Consider the following 17,717-nt stretch of genomic DNA (forward strand, 5'->3'; position numbering starts at 1 on the left):
ATTTGTATCAAGTGCTTGTTTTGCCTGTTCAGAAAATTAGATAGAAGAGTGGAAGTAAGACAAAAGGCTCTTTAAGCAAACTAGGTGTCAGAAACTTTACTGTTCACAGTAACCTAAATAGATACATTCACTAAAAAGATTGCTAAATGATGTACTTTAGTTTGAAGAAAAATGTATTTGAGGAAGAAATGGGATGCCAATAACAAAGGGAATGAATAAATTGTGGTGATGTAATCTAAATGAGAATTGAGAAGAAGAGTAATAATCAATGAGACTAATAATATTGTCATAATATGTGCTTAAGACAAAAGGAACCAAACATCAAACAAACTAACAAAACTAAGCACAATAGCAGGGGAGCTGGGTGGGAAAATGCTGAAGGAAATCAAAGTATGCAAAGATGCTAGTTCAATTTGGAAGGAAGGCAGATATATGTAGTAACTTTGATAGAAAAAAATAAATTTGACTCTGTATCTCTACATCTTTATGAATTACTAAAGAAACAAACAGACTGCTTAACAGTAAATGGGTAAAGGAAGATAAAGAAAATGAAGGAAGTGTGATTAATGGACACAAACTAGGACAAGAAAGTAAACAAAAGAGAGTGAAAGCCCAGAAAATGGAAAACATCAGAGGAAGTTATCAGTGGACCTTTGGAATAGTGCAGAGATCCCTGAAAATAACTTAAAATGGAACTTGGCTTGTTACTGAAGGCACATCAAAATCAATGGGAGAATAGATAACCTGTAAAATACATGGTGTTGTGCCACTTGAGTTTTTACTAGGAAAGCAAATGAAAATTAGATGAATGCTTTACACCAGACACAAGTAAATTCCAGACAAATATGTGAAAAATACTCCTGGGAAAAGTATGTTGAATAAAATGTAGAAAATATTGGAAAAAATGTAAACTTGGGATAAGGAATGAATTCTTTAAAAAGATCAAAAAGCACACTCCATTAAAGAAAAAGTAGATAAATTTGACTCCACAAGGCAACATACCATAGACAAAGTTTAAAAACAACCTAGGGACTTAGGAGAGTTATTTTCTGTGTATATGGCGGCATACTATTCAGAATAAATATACATTCCCTGCAAATGAATATGAAAAAGACAAATGAAAAACAGAAAAAAAAAAGTGTCAAAGCTTTGAAAGGCGAGTCACAGCAGAGATGTGAATGAAAAATAAACACAGGTTCGAAAAGTTCTGCATTTCACTAGTTATTTGCAAAATTCAAATTAAAACAAGGAGCAACATGTTCTACCGTCTGTTTGTCAAAAAATAAACCTGACACTTTCATGTACTTGTGAGCATATGGAAAGAATATGTAATAAGCCACTGAAAGAAAAAAATACCTAATGTTAAACTTGGTACTTAATTAGTTTTCCCTTTGATTGTTTTGTTCACCACTGTGTACCAATCCTAATACGGGGATGGGCATGGGCCATTGTCAGAGTTCATGACGTGATTTTTAAATGAACGAATGAACCTTTGCCAAAGAAACCAGATACCGTCTCTGCCTCTGCTTGTGAACTGAATGTTTGCATCCTTCTCCAAATTCTGCTGTCGAAACTACCCCTCAATCTGATAGTACTAGGAGTACAGAATCTGGCAGGTAATTGACAATGGATGCGGTGATGAGGATGAAGCCCCTAGGAATGGAATTAGTGCCCTAATACGAAGCGATCCCAAAGAGCTTGCTTCCCTTCTCTGCTCTTCACTGTGTGAAACTACAAAAAGAAGCTGGCAGTCTACAAAGCGAAAGAATTCTGTCACCAGAACCAGACCATGATCTCAGACTTCCTGCCTCCAGAACCATAAGACAATAAATGACTGTTATTTATAAGTCTATGATACTTTCAGCTGCTTGAACAGACACCCTCCCTGACACCTTATCTCATTGAGTTTATATCTTTTTATGGACCTTTCATTATTTTCTCTCTGTTAGACTCAATTGTTAATATGTCTACTTGTCTTTATTCTCCATTCTCAAGCTTCCAAAATGGTAAAATTTTTGAAGACAGACACTATTTATATCTGACTACTCTATAACTCATAGTATACTCTCCTGGATATAATAGGAGTTCAACAGATATTTGTTAAATTTAATTCAATAGAGGTAAAGCCATGTAGTCCTCATGAGAAAAATGTGCTGGCCGTGAGAATCACTGTCTACCAGGGAATCTCCCTGAAGACTCATGTATCAATTTAAGGACTCTGTAACCTACAAATGAAAAGGATATTTTTTACCCTACTTCATATTTTAAGCTTTTCCCCTGGATATGGGGAAAAATATCTCATCCAATTTATTTATTTATTTTAGGGAAATTGTGCTTAAATGAGGGAATGAGAATTATGGTAACAAGTATCCTGTAAATGCATTGGAATTTTCTCAACATTGCCTTTCTTTAGACTAAAACACCTTCTTGGCATTTTGATTACTAAAGACACCAGGATCTGTGAGTGACTTTAGGGTTCCTGGAAAGGGAGTTTTTGCTTAATTAGGTCTCGCTGTATGAACTGCAGTTTGATTCACACCAGTGGGGAGAAAGGGCCAGGAAAAAGAGCAATCATGCTGCACCCTTCTGGCCTGTTTCTTCCTCACTTCTTTTCCTTCATCTCTTTCTAAACCATCTCTCTTTTCTACTTGTATTCTTTCTTCTTGTTGCTTTTCACCCTTCTCTGGTTGCTCAATTATAACTTAGCTCCATTTAAGAAAAAATGTATCTCTTGCCCCTATACCTGCTTTGGTTTTTCCTTATCTGCACACAGTTCATCTTTCTCAGGGATGAGGAAGATGGTCATTTAGTATTGTACAGACACATCTTCACCAAACCACCCTAGAAAGAATGATCGCTATTCAGTGAGCGTACTCTGATGATTAAGGGCAAGAGGGAGATTTAGCAACCCGGGATGCCTGGGCAGCACTGGGCAGAAATAATTGCTAATTAGTATCTTCCTAACTTGGGAGCATTAATTGGCTTTGGGGGACCTTCTTTCCAGACTCTAAGTGTATTTTGTTCATTTTAGCTTGCTATATAGGATGAGAGAAGAATGACAATTAGAGAAATAGTTTCATTTCAGTAATTCAGCCTAATGAAGACTTGTCATTTGAATGATTATTCAGCAGTTGGTCCTTGTTGTTCTGCCAAGTTTTCAGAAAAACAAACTCGGATATTCCTCTAACCTGAGAAAACACATCCTTTCCTTTAAAATAATTTAGAGAATTTTATTTTATTTGTGGGTACAGGAATGCTCCTCCAAGAACTGTCATCTTACACAACTATATAAGCAGAGAGAAATGGAAACAGGGTGTCTTTTGAAACATATCATTTTCATTTCAGAACACATCACGCAATCATATAAAATAAAGTGCTTCAAATTGATATCTTTAATTTCCTCCTAGAAAGAAAATTTGTCAGTTATTTTATGATTTATGGAGATGAAAGGCATATGTGAGAACAAGTTTTGTGATTAATTAAGTGAAATTGCTTGAGCATAATACTCGTAATGATATTATCTTTGAATTAAAATGCTCTTGAATAAGATTGATGACATTTTCAATCAGCAGATTAATTAAACTCTTTTGTTAATTACACATAAGTCAATATGTTTGGATTACATATCAATCAATATACTGAAAGCAACATCCACTTTCTTTGCTCTGGAAAACTGCTTTGCTGACATTTTTCTAGCAGCTTTATTTTAGAAGTTAGAGTTCTTTCATTGTCTTTATATAGGAGATCTCAATATTTAGCAGATGAAGAGGTGAAAATAATTATTGCAACAATTTTTTTTTTCTTTTTTTTAATCATTGTGAAAGTCTTTTTTTGGGTTCTGATGATTGCTTTAATGACTATTCTTGTGACTGAATTTCGACTCTGCCCCACTCAGATGTTTCTGTCAGAACAAGGACACAATGGAACTAGAGATGAGGAAGTCTGCAGCTGCAGGCCCTGCCTGACATCCGTCTGATTTGAACTCTTATCTGCAGTTGCACTTCCCGCTTGCAAGCAGGGTGCTGACTACCATGAAATTTTCTATTGTGTTCAGCCTCCTGAAGGACGCTCAGCTATTTAGGTACCTTATTCGCCCAATGCCAATTTACTCCACTCCTCTCCTCCCAAGTCTCATTTCCAGAGGTTTAATTCTTGATAAATTAATATTTGTCTTTGTAGGTAGAGGCTGGGGTGGGGGGAAAGTGCCTAGTGCTTTTTGACACAAATCCATAGGCTGGTAAATTTTCCTACAGTCTTGGGTGCACTTGTGGGCCAGTGATAAACCCACATCGTGGTAACGTCTTTTTAGTGCCTTGATGCATTGCAATAAAAACTAATGGTGTGGTTGCTATATATAAAATAGATAACCAACCAGGTCCTACTGTATAGCACAGGGAATTACACTCGATATTTTTAATAACCTTTAAGGGAAAAGAATCTGAAAAAGAATGCACACATATATAACCGAATCACTCTGCTGTATACCTGGAACTAAAAAGACATTGTAAATCAACTTCACTTGAAAAAAAAACACACACACACACACAAATGGTATGGTTGAACAATCAACCCGGAACCTCTCCTATCCTCCTCCTCTAGTTTCTGAACATTTGTCTATTTTTATTCAATGGGCCAAATTCTTCTCTCAATCTGGCAAGAATTTACATGCTACAAATAACTACCCTTGAATGAGTGGGAGTTTTCCAGGCTCTCAGAGAATCCAATTTTGGGTTGTCATTTAGTTCCTGTCAAAGCCTGGCTAGACAATTGATACTCGAGAAACAGAGTTTATACGTGTGCAGTCTCCTCCATGTGCTAAGCTGTATCCTTGATCACCAGAATGTTCTAAATGTGGTCTCATTAGCTTAGCCTTTCCCAGTGGAAAGTGTTTCATGAATCATGTTTCAGTGCCAGATCTTTATCTCTTTTTTTAAGCATTAATATTGGAAACACCGAAGTGAAGAATATTTCTGTAGCTTCTGTAAAAACTGCTTAAAGATACTGTCCATTATGTGGTTCAATGTTCCTGCATGAGAACTCATGCGATGGATTTCTTTTAAAATTTATCATCAGAAAAAAAAATTGTCAAAGAAGTGAACGTCTTGCTTATTTTTCAGACAACAATGCCATATCCTTTATTATTTCTCTTTTTGCACTGGCTGTCAGGAGGCTCAGAATGATATAGCCTGCTGTATCAGAAGAAGAGAGAGTGAGAAATCACAGCCAGTTTCCAGGAGGAGCATCGGAGTGAATCTCTTAGTCATCGTCATATCTGTCTGTTCATTTACTGATGCAGTGGACATATGAAAAGACAGCTGTGTTTCAGGCACCACACCAAGCGATGGGGAGAAGAACACAGTCCCTACCTTGGAAGGGATTAGGGTCTAGGACGGGGATGAGATAAGTAAATAGGTGAGCCCAGCAATGAAAGGAGTTCTAGACTAGCAGGATGCATGAGGTGCTGCAGAAGAGGAGACACGGAGGCGGTGAACTCGGCCTGAAGACAGGAAGTTCTCAGGGAATCATGAAGGACAAGTCCCTGGGGTAGACAATGTCAAGGTGGAGTGGCGCGCAAAGGCAGAAACAGAGAAGCGGCAAAGCAGCCACCGGGGGCGAGGGCTGGGTTATGAAAGGAGGCTGGCGAGATGGGCAAAACCCGGACAGCAGTGACCTCAGTGCCTCGCCCAGAAGTCTGTGGTTTATCCTCCAGGGCACAGAGACTTATATTTTAAGAAGCAGGACCTGATGTGAATTAAAAAACAAAACAAAACCTTCTGGCAACCTAGATAATTTGGGAAGGGGGCCAGATGAGAAGCAGAGGGTCCAGGCGGGAGGTTGTTGGAAAAGTCCAGGATATACAGGAAGGACCACCTGAGACTGGGGCTGGGGGCAGAGGAGAGGATGAAGTGGACAGGGAAGGGGGATTCGAGTCAACCAGACTTGGTGGCCACCAAGGAGAGGAAGCAGGCAGGCCGACAGCCCAGTCTCTGGCTTAGGTGACTGTGGATCACGATGAAAGGAGAGTGCCGAGTGGGGGCAGGGGCACCTCTTTGGACTGGGAGATGATGTATGGGATTCTGGTGATGTGGAGTAAAGTACCTAAGGGATGAGTGACGAAGATGCTTTTTAAGCAGCTAGATTTAAGGCTCTGGCCCTCAGGAGACATACATGAACTGAAGACACAGATCGGGGGAGTGGCTTCTACATTGGAGAGAGGTTGACTTCCTCCGTCCAATGAGATCCCTTCAGAAGAGTGGGACATGAGTGTATGGGGATGGGCAAGGCGTACAGGTGTCCTGAAGGTGTGAGCAGAGGCATGAGCAGCCTGGAAGGAAGGGACCTGGGAACCCGCAGTGCTGGCTTGCACTTCCCACTGCCTTTGTGGTCAGTCTACGAGTTTGACCCATGGCCATCTTTAAGGTCAGTAGGTCAAAAGCAGAGCTCCTCCTCCTCCTGGCATTACCTCCTACTCTATTCTCTCTTTGAAGCAGAAATTACCCATTTTCCAAGCCAGATTCACAGAGGCGTCTTTGAGTCCTGGAGTCCTCGAGGCTTAGTTTCTTATTAAGGCCTGCCCACGTCTCCATCCCCCCGTCACTGCCTTAGTTTAAGCCTCCAACACTTCCGCCATGGCTTATGGCAGCAGTACCTAGTGGAGCCTTGTCTCCCGTCCTGATCTCAAATTCAAATTTGCTCACAACACTTCCGTGGTGACGACCATACAATGGAATCCTCTTTCCTGTCCAACAAAGTCCAAAGCCTTAGCTTGGGATTCAAGATCTATTAATATTTAAGCAATTTGATGTGAGACAGTCATTTTGATGCCATTTATTTTTGCATATGCAAAGTACAAAGAAAGACATCTCCATGGTCCAGCCTCCCTCAATTTCTTCCTCTTGTTTGAAAGTGAAATTGAGAGTTGCTCAGTCGTGTTGGACTCTTTGCAGCATTATGCACTATACAGACCATGGAACTCTCTAGGTCAGAATACTGGAGTGGTAGCCTTTCCCTTCTCCAGGGGATCTCTCCAACGCAGGGATTGAACCCAGGTCTCCTGCATTGCGGGCACATTCTTTACCAGCTGAGCCACAAGGGAAGCCCGAGAATACTGGAGTGGGTAGCCTATCCCTTCTCCAGGGGATCTTCCTGACCCAGGAATTGAACCAGGGTCTCCTGCATTGCAAGTGGATTCCTTACCAACTGAGCTATCAGGGAAGAATTCTCTTGTTTAAACGTTTCCTTAATCTAAGGATGGCAGATGGAGACTCCCCCAACCCAAGGTCAAGAGCAGATATGGTACCATGTTTTGTGGAATTGTGGAATCTACCCCTACTCTTCCACCTTTGGCTCATTTCCTGATACTGAGCTGCAGTATTTTTTCTCTTATCACCATGCCTTGGCACATGTTATTTCTTCTGCCTGCAATGGCTTCCCCTTCTTCATTTTGATAGGTCTATACTAGAAATAACAGAGATGTAGTGAGTTCTGTGCAATAAGCGATGTTTTGTTCAGGTTACAGCTAACCCAGATGTTGTTTGCTTTCTCTACCCGCTCCCATCTGAGCTAGGATTTATAAAATCCTTCCCATGGCTCCACTGGAGTTCAAAGAGACAGAAGGAGAGATCAGAACAAAGAACGAACAGTCACCTCTGGGTGACTAGCAGAGGCAGCCGCTATTTGTAGAGAGTGCACTCTGGAGGAAATCAAATCTCCTCAGAAATAAGCTTGATGACTTAAAGACAAATTTTGAACAATCGTTGACTGAGCAACTGAAAATTCTCTGTCGTTTGAAGGAAGGCCCTGAAACAGAGAAGCGTCCTTTGCAGAGCACAGAGGTTTCAGATGTAGACTTTTGTAAAGCAAAGAAGAGGATCAGCAAATAATGTAGCTTCAAGGCAAAGAAAAAAGAATTTGCACAGTATCTGGGGAGAGGCATTTTCTCTTAGCAATATTTGGCTGAAAGTTTTACCTGTTCTGAGGTGAGAGGGAATGGGTAGTTTACTGTGTTTTCATGTCTAATAAACTTAACAACACAATCAGTTCCAAAGTAAGCATTGATTTAGCTATTCTCAGCTGGGGAGACAAAAATTAAAAGCTTAAAACCCTTTGGTAAAAATTAAAAGCAACTCTTGAGTCATCAGGCTATTTGATAAGCTCAGGAAGGAAAAACTCCTATATGTCAAGTGCTTTGAATTTTGAAAGTGCTTCACTGATCAGACAAGGATATTTACATTCTGTGGTCACAGCGACAGAGCTAGCAAAGAACACAGTTAAAAGAAGAAGACAGGAGGGGAAGAGCAGTATTTAAATTTAAATTTACACAAGCTTTGTCAGTTATCAAGTTTATTGGAAAGGAGCTAGAGGCTTCTCAATTCACTAATTATAAATTTCTCCCTGGGATGGTCATTTAATGCCGACTACAAAATTCCTGCTTAATTTTCATAGAATGGTGTCTCCACTGCTGCACGTGCAAAATATTCTGCTATTTGCTTAATCCATATTTGTTTTGCCGGAAATGGAATTTTTGTTTACTTAATTTGTAAAGAAAGGCAACAGCCTTGTGTTAATGTATGTAAAAATTGTTCTTGCCTTAGTTGGAAAATTCTCCCATCTCTGGACCTATTTTTTTTTTTTTTTTCCTTGCAGTTTGCAAGGAAATACATGCCTTGAGCAGATTCAGATCTAAACCAAACAGGAGGATTGGCAGCCCCAACACACTCACTTTAATTTATGAAGTGTTCCTTGTGTGTCGGGTGCCATATTGGGCATGATCCTCATCGTCTTCTAAGCTCCTTGTACAAGTCAGGCTCACCAGGGAAGCAGAGCCACTGGGTGTCGCATGGGAGAGGGGCTTCTTTAGGATTTCCCTGGGGCCGGCTTGTACTAGCTCCAGGGAGCACTGTGGGCTCTCTTCCCAATTCCAGTGACTTAATGTCGATAACCTGAAAAGTGGGAGTATTTATCCTGCAGAAATTAGCGATGTCTACTGTGGGCTCTAGCAGGTGTATTACACAATTGTGGAAGAAGCTGGGGAAATGACGGTCTGGAATAAGGAGGTGGAGGATGAGGTGTCACTTACTGGAAGCACTGGTGGACAAGACAGGTCTTGTCGAAGAATCCAGAAGCCAAGTGTGTGCAGTTGTGGAAGGTAAAAGGGGAAGCTCTCCGTGGGGACCATGGAAGATCTTGCGTCCGTGTAACAGCTGCTGCTATGGATTTGCTGCTGAGGTCTAGGGATGGGCCACTGTTGCTGAGGACAGCTGGCCTTTGGGGAGAAGGAGACAAGTTTGAGATGGAGCAGAGGGAAGTGAGAACTGGCTGGGACCCACCCGGCCCTGCTGGATCTCCATCACTGAAGGAGACCTTCAGTCCTGCCCTTCCCCTCCTCTCTGCTTCACACCCACCTCCTAAATTTTGGGCAAGTTCCTTTTTGGCCAGTTTTAACCTGGAATCATACTGGAAACAGGTGTCTGGGAAACACAGTTCCCAAGTTAACCAAAGTGATAGAGCACAACTCAATAGCTTCTTAAGAGCGCAATGACACGGATACAGTTACCCCCATTTTTCAGAAAACCAAACCAAAACCTAGGGAGGTAACCTGCTTGAAGATGCACGAATCTATCACTCGGTCTGTGCATCCCCAAACCTGTCTTCTTAACCACTCTAGAGTCCTAGGCATGCATTTGTTTTGCATGTTTTGTTTTTTTTCCCTGTTTTTAAAGATATGGACTCCACATGAAAGAATGACATTCCCAAAGTGCTAGGTAAGCATTTGAGATGGATGAACCCATCTGACTGTGACCGTTAACCTTCTAGTGCACAGAATGGTTAGGCCTGGTGAACATTTTTAAAAACCCATCATAACGAAGCTGAGTTCAGTCCGGTCTGCTCAGCTTGCCCTTAGCCTCTGGGGTTATACAGATGACTGAGAGGAGAGGATTCCCGCCATTAAGAAGCACATGATCTGTTCTGCAAAAGCAGGCATGGCAATACTTTTGGTACCAGACCACTTTATGCCCTCTTTCCCATTTACTCGGCCCCACCTGCCTCCAGGCTTTCACGGCTACGTGACGGACAGCCTGGCAGACACCGCCATAGTCCGATCGCTGCCACCACCGACTGCGCTTCTACCACTGTCTGAGCTCCAGCGTGGGTGCCACTTTGTCCACTGAAGCAGGAGCTCTGGGGATCCTCGAGGCTCAGATCTGACTTGACCAAACTCATAGAGGTGCTGACATCTCCAGCGCTTTTGGGCTCAGAGGAAGCGAGGCATCATCCGCTATGAAATGGCTTCTCCACCAGCTTCCCAAGGGATGGGACATCATAACTCAGAAGTGGATGGGGGGTTGACCCTGGTAGGGCCAATGATAAATGATAAAGATCAATGATAAACAAGAGCTGGTGGACCCTGGCAGCTACCTTCTTCCTCAGGTACGGTGGTTCACAGCTGTCCAGAAGTGAGGGGTTTGTGGCTGAACAATGGACTGCTTTTTCTAGGAAAACGCAGCCAGGTCAGCAGTATACCGCTGTGTTTCTGTCCACCATCTTCCCTTCCTCATTCTCCTTCCCTCTCCTGTTTGCTTCCCTGGGATTGCATCTCTTACAAAGCTTTGGCCTCTAATCTTTGCTGCAGACTCTGATCTCTAGGGAACCCAGGCAAAGATAATTACCTAAAAGTAAACACATGCTAAATAAATTACAACAGTGGCCTGTTTAAAGTACTACTGGGGAGGATGTCTAAAAGCTCTATATAATTCTTTACTTCCATTTTGATGTGTCTTATGTTTCACTATTCAAAGCAAAAACGTCTTTGATACTCAACTCACTAACTGATTTCTTAAACTAGTTCCTACGTTTTCACCTGCCATGATGTGGCAATGTATTGTGACCCACAGGAACTGTGCTGCATTTTAAAAGAGAGCTTATTAAGTCAAAAGGATGAGTAGAGTGGGAATTTCATATTGCACTGTGGGGATGACGTGATGGAGAAGGGAGTCTCCCTAATCACATCCTGTTGGTGGTGACCTACTCCATCCCAATATGATAATCTTATGAGCAAGAGTTGAAACATCACTTTATAACATCTATTAAAACTACTTGAAGTACCACTACTGGGAGGTAAACAACTATACATTTTCTTTCATAGAGTGAATGGGTACTTTCTTTAGAAAACATATGCAACTGTTATTATATATGAGTATGGAAAAAAATGAAAACACTTTTCATCTAGAAGATCTGTAGTCAAACTGTACTAGCCTAGCTATAAAGGCATAGTGAGATGCTATTAAAATTAATAGAAGATGGCAAAACTAATAGGTAAGGCAAAATGCAAAACTAATAATGCAAAACTAATCTTGCATTAAAGATTAAAATGTTAGAAAAGCATATTTCTAAACTAAAGGATAACAGGCAGGCATCCGTATTTTTAAATGACATTGTTTGGCTACTGCAGAATGGGTAAATTAGCTTCCTTTATTAAATGAGGAGAATTCTCCCAAATTGACTTTGGGGACAAAATCCCAAACTGCAAATAATTGAAAATAAAGGTTAAAAATGAATATGCTGATACAGCAATCTCCTCGAACAGAATGTACCATCACTATCCAATTATACCAGGGTATACCAAGGGGAAGATGAAAAGAGAAACTGTCCGTTGCGACATTCTAACCATAAGGATTTTTAACAGAACGTTGTAAAAATGAAACAAAGGTAAAAGGATCTATTTACCCTAAAGCATTGAGAGTCTTCACAATAATTAGAAAAAAAAAGAATTTTTTTTCTATCAAGATTTTACCTTTTCTTTTCTTGGTTAGAGACAGAATCATCTCGATCGAAAATTAGCAGTCACAGAGCAACTTTCAATTGTGCTAAATTATGGCACAATTCTGGTGCTGTATGTTATGAGCAGCCTTTAATGCCATTGCTGCAGGACAATCAGAGATTTTTCCAGTTCTTGGTACTTGAATTGCAAAGGAGAATATTAATAAGATAAAACCTGGGATGGAAAATCTTTCAGCTCTGAAATTCTATGCCTGGAAGAATCATAAGATAGCATTTTCTCATAAAGTCCCTTTGCTTTAGAAGATCCACAATCCTGATTATTATTCAAACCTAATTTCAGCTCAGAAAACTTAAGTAAAAGACAATCTTCAAGTTCTGAGGATTATAAAAGATGACAGGACGTATGTACTTTTGATCAAAAATGCACCAGGGGCAACAGCTACCCACCAAAAGACAGCTCAGAGAGGCTGTCAGTCAGAATAACAGGAAAGGCAAGTCAGAGCAAATCACCGTGTCAGACTCCCAGGCAATAAAGCCATTACTCCTTAAATGCTGGGCAGTTAGGAAATGTTGCTGTACCATGAAAATGACATTATGACATTCTCGGTTTGTTATTTCCCTTTACTTTTCACTTAACATTCATATACTTGAAAAGGCAACCAAATTATACATTGTCCTTGTTAGGTTTTTGAAACATGGCATAGTGTTCATCTCATTCTTCAACAAATATTTACCGAGTGCCTGCTATTTACCAGGCTCTATGCTAGGTCCTGGGGCTATAAAAATGATTGGATCTCGATCTTTGTCCTGTAGGAGCCTCCAGTCCAGGGAGGCATGAGAGCTGGAGGTACAGTGAGATCATCTAACTTTGTAGATAAGGATTCTTGGGCTCTGAGAGGGTTAGGGGTCTATTCAGGATGAGCTGGCCGCTTGGAGGCAGAGGCAAAGTAATCCACGTCCTCCGACATGGATTTCTGCAACAGAGCCATTTAGAATTCTATATTCAGTCATTTTTTTAACTGAAAGTGGGGTCCCACTGCTCACTGCACAGAAGCCAATAAAGAGACCAGGTTGATGGAAAGATTGCTTAACTTTGAATGTGGTAACTAGGGGTCAGGGGGAGGGCTGATGCCTAATCTAAAAGTCGACTGCCCTCCCCCCACCCCCAATCAGCTTTTATAGGCTAAGGGAGGGGGCTACGTTCAGAAAGAGCACAGTCACCTCTCATGACCCTCTTAAACTGGTCATTGGGGATCTGATCAGTGTCATCTTGATTGTCTTAAGCACAGTTATCTTCAGTTTCAGGGTCAGTTCATTTCCATTTCCTTGAGGCAATTCCATAATCGGAATTATGGCAGCTTACGTCATGGCTACAGCTTGGCAATCACATAGTTAACTTCTTCCATGTGGTACGGGTTTCAAGTATCCATAAGACAGCTCACAGGATATGGCTCAGAATATTATCTATGGCCCTTGAGAAGGAACTAAGGCTCCTTGGCTTTGCTTACTGACTGAACTATTATTGTTCAGTCCTGACTGTTTTTCTTTGCTTTTGCATTTTCTCACTTCTCTAATTAAACTTATTTTTTGGCTAAAGTTTTTCCACAGACAGAAGACAGACTGAGTTCATGGAGTGTAAGGACTGTGGGATCTTACTCCATTTACTTGATTACTCATGATCACATAATTCATTGCGTACCTACTTTGGGCCATTCGTGTCCTTCCCCCACTGGAGGTCACAACCTCAGCCGAGAGGTAACTAGCAAAATGGTGGAGATGCTGCAAATCCCTTAAGCTACAACTTGGGTCTATAAATAGCATAGCTTAATTTTTTTTAAATTAATAAGTAAGTTTACACAGTATTTCCGTACCCCATGATGGCACATTTAATATGATCAATTTCAGGTGAATCCTGTTCATACTGGTTGTTTTTTCACTCTACCCCACTGCCGCCTCGTTGCTATGAAGTTTCCCCAGGAGTTTATGGCTTGTGAGGAGACTCATCTGGTCTCAGGTCATCACCTGCCTATGATGGCAAGAGGTGCCCAATTTTCCCTCTGATTTTCTTGAGTCCTCAACCCCTCTGGTCTACAATTCAGGGGTTCCAGGCTCCTCCAGGCCCACTCCTCAGACTTTCTTCTCTCCAGCAAACATTTATTAAAATACGTTTTCTTTTCTTTTAAAGTCTCTTCTTAGATTGGAAAACTCACTCTGACATCTTGCCTTCTTCTAAATTTGTTGCTTAACTCATGAATAGTATGCCTTTAAGTTCCTTAGGGCTTTATCTCTTGACAGTGTGCTAGTCAAGTGCTAGGATTTTTAATCCCTTTAAGCCATTGTCATAGAGATGATTCTTGAAAAACCACTTTGAAACGTGAAGACATAATTGATACCTTTCTGTCTTAACAACCTAAACTGAGAGCAATGGTAGACTAGGGTGGGGTGTGGGTTAGTTACGGCTCAAAACAATAATCGTCATTTATTATGTCTCATAGTGTCTGAGGGTCAGGCATTCAGATAGAGCACAGTGAAAATGAATTACTTCCATTCCACTGTGTCAGGGGCCTCAGCTGAAAGTCATCAACTCTGGGGGCTGGGATCATAGTAAAGGTTGTCCATGCAGTGTCTGGAGGCTGCTACTGGCTGGGGGGCTAGCTGGTGCAGTCAGCTGGAAGATCCTCACATGGCCAGCCCATGGGATGTGCACTTGGTCACGACATGGTGGCCGAGTTCCAAGGGCGAGAAAGAGAGAGAGACAGGGAGTCAGGCAGAAGCCGTGTAGCCCTTTATGACAAACCTCATGAGTCACAAAGCATCCTCTCCTTGGCAGGGCAGTTACAAAGGTCCAGCCACCTTCAAGGGGAGGGAATGGTGACCCCACCTCTGGAAGGGAGGCTTGTTCACGCCTCACTGGACATGTGGAGTGGGACATATGTTGATATGACCGTATCTAAGGAAAATATAATCTTCCATGGGGCTGGTGGGTGGGGGATGGGTAGCAGGAAGTACGGGGATTGGCAAACACCTGGTGGGCTTCCGTCTATGGGGTGGCACAGAGTTGGACACGACTGAAGTGACTTAGCAGCAGCAGCAGCAGCAGGTGATACCTTACAATATTATTTTGTCACATTTGGTCTCCACGTATGATTGCCACCCCTGAGGGTAAATGTGGCCCCGAAGAAATAAAGCGTGTACCGACAGACTCAAGCTGTGTGTGTATGTGTGTTTAATCTCTCTTTCTAGAATGAGAAGCCTTTTCCATATGAGTCCCACTCGGGAGCTGGGTTTGGCCTGGCAGGTTACAAAATAGGAGCAGTTACCTCTCCAGCCATTCTTTTTGTTTCCTGCCCTTTCTTTACTGTCTCCAGGGACAAGTTTATTTATGCTGGATTTCCCCCACATCTATCACCAATTCCAGCCTGTTTCCCCTTCTTTCCATATCACAATTTAATGGTCTAGCCTTGTGCTGGTGAATTAATTGGGTTATCATGTCCTTAACTAATAATAGGCTTTTTTTTTTTTTTGCCCATGAATTTTAACAGCTGCCTAATTGAAGTATCCAAATGGAATAACTAATAATGAGAAACTTGGGCTTTGAAAGCCTGACTGCAGGACTCGTTTTTGGATGAGACCAGGGTCCGGTGGGCAGAAACAACTCAATAGCTCCTAATCATGCCATGCAGGTGCCCAGGGCTGACCTGCTTTCAGGAAGCTTAATTAGAGGGGTAACAAGAATTGCCACCTTTTCATGCTCCAGTGAAGGGATTGACCTAGAGGGAAAATGGAGCCTAGATGTTCTCCTCTTGATTATTATATATTTTTAAATAAAATATTTTAAATTATTTTCTTGTGGTTATACAATGAATGGATGCCCACTTTGAAAATGCAAACATTTCCAGAATGTATAGAGAAAAAAATCACCTGAGATCTTACCGCTCAGATTTACCTTTTGTATCATTTTGGCCAACTTCCATGCATTTACATATACATGAGTACTTACAGCTATACCCATACAGAACTTTGTGTACCTATTATACTATACATATAGTTCTGTATCCTGCTTTTCTTTCATTCAGCTGTGATGATAGCTATTATTTTTCATGTCAATAATATAGACCCACATCATCATTTTTACTGACTGCAGAATAATACTCTGTGAGACATACCATACTTTATTCAACTAATTCTATTGAACAGCAATTATGTCTATTGCAATTTTTTGATATTATAATCAATGCTCTGAAGAACTCTTATATATCTATTTTTATGTACTTGTCCAAAGATTTCATTGACGTATATTCCCAAAAGGAGAATTTACTGGGATTCTTTCTTTTGAAAAGGACAATAGGGACTTGCCTGGTGGTCCAATGGTTAAGGGTCCACGCTCCCAATGCACGGCGCATGACTGCAGTCCCTGGTTGGGGAACTAAGATCCTGCATGCTAAGTGGTATGGCCTTGAAAAAAAAAAAAAAAAAAGGAGAAGGATAATAGGAAGCCATGGGGAAAAGCAATCCATACAAGCAGCTTAGTTTCAGAGACTTCATGCAACAAATATGTATAGAAACACTGTCCAGAGACTGAGCTAGATAGCTTGGGATAAAAAAGATTAAAAATCTAAAAAAAAAAAAAAAAAAACAACTTTAAGAAGTTCTCTAGCCTAGTGGGGAAGATAGATCCATGTGCAGATAGTTGCTACAGTGAGGTCAAATTCCCAATAGAAGTATGAACAAAGTACCACAGGAAGGATTTTTAAAACAGGAGCTATTAAAACCGGGCAAGAGTGATGCGGGGAGAATTAACAGCAAATTAACAAGTGAGCCAATCGTGTGGTTAGGGAGGAGCTAAAAAGGCGAGTGTTGGTTTGTGTGGGCTGCCATGACAAAGTACCACAGTCCTGGAACCTTAAACAGCAAAAACTTGTCATCTCAGAGTGTGGAGGCTGGAAGCCCAAGATCCATGTGTGGGCAAGGTTGGCTTCTGGCGGTCATGAGGACAGGATCTGTGTGAGACCTGCCCGCTCGGCTTCTTAATCACCATCTTTGCAGGTATCTTCACACCATCTTTCCTCTGTCAGTGTTTTTTCTCAATTTCCTCTTCTTGTTCAGACACCAGCCAGATCAGTGTCCACCAACTGAGGGTCCACCACTCACTTCAACCTCATTCCCTCTTTAGAAACCCGACCTCCAAATATGGTCACATTCTGAGGTATTGGGGGTTAAGAGTTGAACACAGGAGCTAGAGGAGTGCCCTTAATAGTGAAAGGATGGCAAAATGCTTGCACAAAAAACCAGGGTCAGACAAGTGTGTGGAAGACCAAGGAAGCTCCCTGAGGAAGGTAGAGAAGGTCCGGGGGCTGGGAGTGAGGAAAGGGCCTTGTGCTGGAGGATGTGTCTGTGCTGGGTTTTGTTGTTGTTCAGTTGCTAAGTCTTGTCTGATGCTTTGAGACTCCATGAACTGTAGCCTTCTAGGCTCCTCTGTCCATGGGATTTTTTTCAGGCAAGAGTGCTGGAGTGGGTTGCCATTTCCTTCTCCAGAGGATCTTCCCAACCCAGGGATTGAACTGGTGTCTCTTGTGTCTCCTGCACTGGCAGGCAGATTCTTTACCACTGTGCTGCCTGGGAAGCTCATCCATGCTAGGAGGAAGTCCTTAGAAAGGAGGTGGGTCTTATTCTGCAGGGGGCGGAGAACCGTGGTTGATTTTAAGCAGAGGTGTGGCATAATCAGGTTTGTTCTTCATGTGGGATCTTTCTGTGCTGTGGATGAACTCTCTAATTGAGATCTCAGGCTCAGTGGTTGTGGGGGGTGTGTGTATGTATGTGTGTGTGTGTGTGTGTGTGTGTGTGTGTGTTTGGTATGCAGGCTTAGTTGCTCCAGTGCAGGTGGGATCTCAGCCTCCTTACCAGGGATCAAACCGGAATCTCCTGCATTGCAAGAC

The sequence above is a fragment of the Capra hircus genome, chromosome 12 (assembly GCF_001704415.2).
Source record: "Capra hircus breed San Clemente chromosome 12, ASM170441v1, whole genome shotgun sequence".
In the NCBI taxonomy this organism is placed as follows: domain Eukaryota; kingdom Metazoa; phylum Chordata; class Mammalia; order Artiodactyla; family Bovidae; genus Capra; species Capra hircus.